At 45.1% G+C, this 3,801-nt stretch overlaps 1 protein-coding gene across 4 annotated transcripts in view; it reads right to left on the reverse strand.

Moving 5' to 3' along the window:
• Positions 1-2,324: 2,324 nt before the first annotated feature.
• Positions 2,325-3,801, reverse strand: part of ACO1 (aconitase 1) — a 65,898-nt gene continuing 64,421 nt past the window's right edge. For all 4 annotated transcript variants that reach the window (XM_056519623.1, XM_056519606.1, XM_056519614.1 and 1 more), the window contains exon 21: positions 2,325-3,801. This exon is cut by the window's right edge and continues 346 nt beyond it. The gene's annotated coding sequence lies outside the window, so the exon portion shown is untranslated.

Genomic DNA, 3,801 nt, shown 5'->3' on the forward strand with positions numbered 1-3,801 from the left:
GTAACACTAGTAAGCCAGACACATGAGCAGACACTAGTAAGCCAGACAGACAAGAAGTGATCTCACCCAAGATCCTGTGTCTAGCTGAAGGGTACAGCTGGAGCAGACAGCAGCACGATATGACCGGCAGGGAGGTAGAGCTGAGCGCAGGCTGAGAAGGGAGGTGTGTCTAGGTCCACGCTGGTTCAGAAGCAGGGAAGGAGGGGCCGACTGACCTCTGCAGCGCACGCAACCACCGGAGTGGCCAGAGTCCTGACCCCCAGTGCGCATGCGTTAGCCCCATATGTAAAGTAGAGAGGGGGAGGAGAAATGCAGCCCCCTGCAGCTCATGCTCACACATGATAGGCTACAGGCTGCTCCCGGAGCGTGCACGCCGACAAGAGATAAGCAGGAGAGGAGGAGCTCACAGGACCCCAGGCACGCTAAACAGGTGCCGAAAAAGGGGGGCAGAGCTATGTCTAGGCCCAAGCCGAGGGCTCAATTAGAGAACTGCCCGCGGCACAGACCGGAGGAAAAGGCCCGTGTGAAGGCAGGGGGACCACAGCACAGCAGGCACAAGCGCCGCTGGAGGAACAAAGAGGCGGGGCCACTGCAGGCCAAAACCGTGGACTAAAGTGCACCTCACCGCTTGCGGCCCAGAGGAAGTATCTTGCCGCGCAGAAAACGAAGGGGAGCGTATGCTACAGAGGGCAGGAGACACTAGTAAGTCAGTGATAGTCGCAAAGCAGATGTGGGGAGTACCGCTAATGGCCTGAGAGAGAACTGCCGGGATTAACCCCTTATGCCCCAGGGAGACCCTTCTGGCAGCCAAAAAAAACATCCAGGGAAGAGAAATTATGTCCGGGGGGGGGGGGGCGATGGAGGGAGCGATGGAGTAGGGTAAGGGAACATACTCACCGACATAGAACATACTAACCTAGGTAGTCTTCAACCAGCTAGGGGTTGGTGGCGAGGAGGGGTTAATGGCCCATCCTGCAATGCACTGTGCCCCTAGCTCACAGGTGGGGGATCAGGCAGCGCCATGCTCCTGTCGCCCCATGCTAGAAAAAACAAAAAAGGAGAGAAAATCTAACTATAGACTGAGACTATGAAAAAAAAAAAACACAATTGAAATAAGACCAGGTCTTGAGAATTCCAGACCTGTGTCTGCCTTCTGCTGACACCAAGCTAAAACTGAGTTGCTCATAGCAGGTATATCCTGCCGGGAGGAGCCGACCTGCTTTTGTTTTTTGCCTAGTGTCAGCCTCATAGTGGCAAGCAGCAGATACCCATGGTCCTGTGTCCCCCAATGAAGCGCTGGAGAAAAATGAGAGGCGTGTTTTAAAGATCTGTAATGTCTTAGAATTATAATATTTCATTCCCTGAAAAACAATTCATAAATATGATCTTCTTGAACTGGAAAAAAAAACAATGACCTGATTTCTTGCTATGGGCTATTAAAAACAGCATGCCCATAGTAGTTTGCATTGCTAGATCCCAGTTCCTTATGGGACATCATTACTTCAGTGGTAGAACGCCTAATCTAACTAGGTCTAAGGTAGGGTCACCTGCTGTATTTCACTGCTCCCTATTTTCCTACCCACTGAAGTCAATTGGTAGTAAAATATGCAGCTGATTTTGCTACCCATTGACTTCAATGAGTAGGAAAATACTCAGCAGCAAAATACGGCATGTGTAACCTACCCTTAAAAGGCACATCGTTGGACTAACGTTCACAACTATGGAACACATGAATGGAGCAGGGAAGTGTCTCTATGTATGTATCTTCTGAGACTAGATCTCCTTAGCCTGTACATTGGCTGACAGTGGTTGCAACTTCTGGTCACATGAAGTAGAGCAGCTCTGGAGCACAAAGTTCTTCTTTAGCATTGTACCAGCTAAAGGTTTTTGTTTAACACATGGCATTTTTCGGGAAGAAAGAACCTATAACTGTTAGCTAGAGGTCAGTAGGGAAGCCTACAATGCTTTTTTTCTTCTCTCTGCTTCAGAACGCATGTGCAAATGAGTGTTGTATTTTTTGTTTTTACGTTTTTTTTCTGAAAAAATGCATATTCTAAAACATGCAACTTTTTTTTTTTTTTACAAAAACTACATAAAAAACACATTAAGCATGCTGAAGTTTTTTGTGCCATTTTTCCAAGCCAAGTAAAATGCCATGAAAAAAAGTATGGAAGCATCCTAAGGGTGGTTTCCTTCAAGTCCTGGCCTGCAGGTCTGACAACCCTAACAAAGCATCAGCGCTCCCCTATAGTGCTGTCACTTCAAGTTAACATCCATGTGGTCAGGCCAGGGACTTTCAGCCATAACACAGAGCTGGATTATGCTTAAGAGAAGACGCGGATGTAGGTTTTATTATTTGGACAGATAGTACAAAAAGATCTACAGCATTGAAGATAAATTTACATTAATTGTTAAGAAAAAAAAAAAAGTCTTTATTTGTGAATATAATTAGATGAAAACAGGAAGTAGAAGAGAACAGTAACATTTGTGAATCTGGAGACACAATCTAAAAATAATTTATTTTCTAGTAGTTCAGTCTTACACTAAACCCCACAATGTTGGTTGGTGTTTACTTTCACTAACTTAACAGTAAAATTGTAAGGATATGTTCACGCGTGCCATATTATGGTGCATATTTTCTGCAGCTGATTTTCCTACCCTTGAAGTCCATGGGTAGCAAATTCATCAGCAGAAAACATACAGCCAAATACGCAGCAGAAACTATACATGTGAATGTACTCTAACAGAAGAATCTAACAAAAGGAACATTAAAGGGGTACTCCGCCCCTAGACATCTTATCCCCTATCCAAAGGACGGCTGTCACGCCCCCTCCCATAGACTTGCATTGAGGGGCGGGGCGTGACATCACACGGGGGCAGTCTCGTGATGTCACGCTCTTCCGCTCACGTGTTCGGGATCCGAAGTCTCCAGCGTTGCCGGAAGCCGTTGAGGTGGGTGGTGCAGCCGAGATCCCGGGGTTCCGCAGCAGCGGTACCCCACGATCTGACATCTTATCCCCTATCCTTTGGAAAGGGGATAAGATGTCTAGGGCAGGAGTACCCCTTTAAGGTTACTTTTACACATGTGTATGTTTATGCAGATTTTCTACTGATGATTTTCTTACCCATTGAACTCAATGGGTATGAATAGCTGCAGCAAAATATGCACGTGTGAAAACAATCACTTAAGGGGTTGTCCAGAATGAGGCTAAGATTCCACTTGTTTTTTTCTGGCAGTTTTTGGATATCTGCCACTGCAGTTTTTGAGCCAAAGTCAGAAGTGGATCCATAATGGAGGAGAAGTGTAAGTTCTTACTTTATATGTCCGATTCCTTTTGAATACACTTCTGGCTTTGGCTCAAAAACTGCAGTGGCAGATATCCAAAAACTGCCAGAAAAAAACCAAGTGGGAACTTAGCCCGAGGCTGTTCTTTTACAGAATGGCTTTACTGTTGTCTATGGGCCGTGTCTGGTATTGTTGTTCCCTATTGACCTGAATACGAAGAAAAATGCAATAAGATTTGCTTTGTATAATTGTGCACTAGTTTCTGATCCAAGGTAATGTTACAATGTATAAGACATGATAAAGAACTGTTCACTGCGGCGAGGGAGAAAAACTGGTAAATACTTGTATCATAATGTATTTAGCGGGAGGGGAAATATTTGAACACCACCACTTTTACTTGCGCCAGCATTCTAAAAGTTGTATACGTAGAAAGTTCTGAGAGCAGAACTATATGTATTCTCATGTGAAAAAGTGGTACAGCTTAGAATCATCCTTCAAATAAAAACATCTAACAG

The sequence above is a fragment of the Hyla sarda genome, chromosome 1, assembly GCF_029499605.1.
Source record: "Hyla sarda isolate aHylSar1 chromosome 1, aHylSar1.hap1, whole genome shotgun sequence".
Taxonomy (NCBI): Eukaryota; Metazoa; Chordata; class Amphibia; order Anura; family Hylidae; genus Hyla; species Hyla sarda.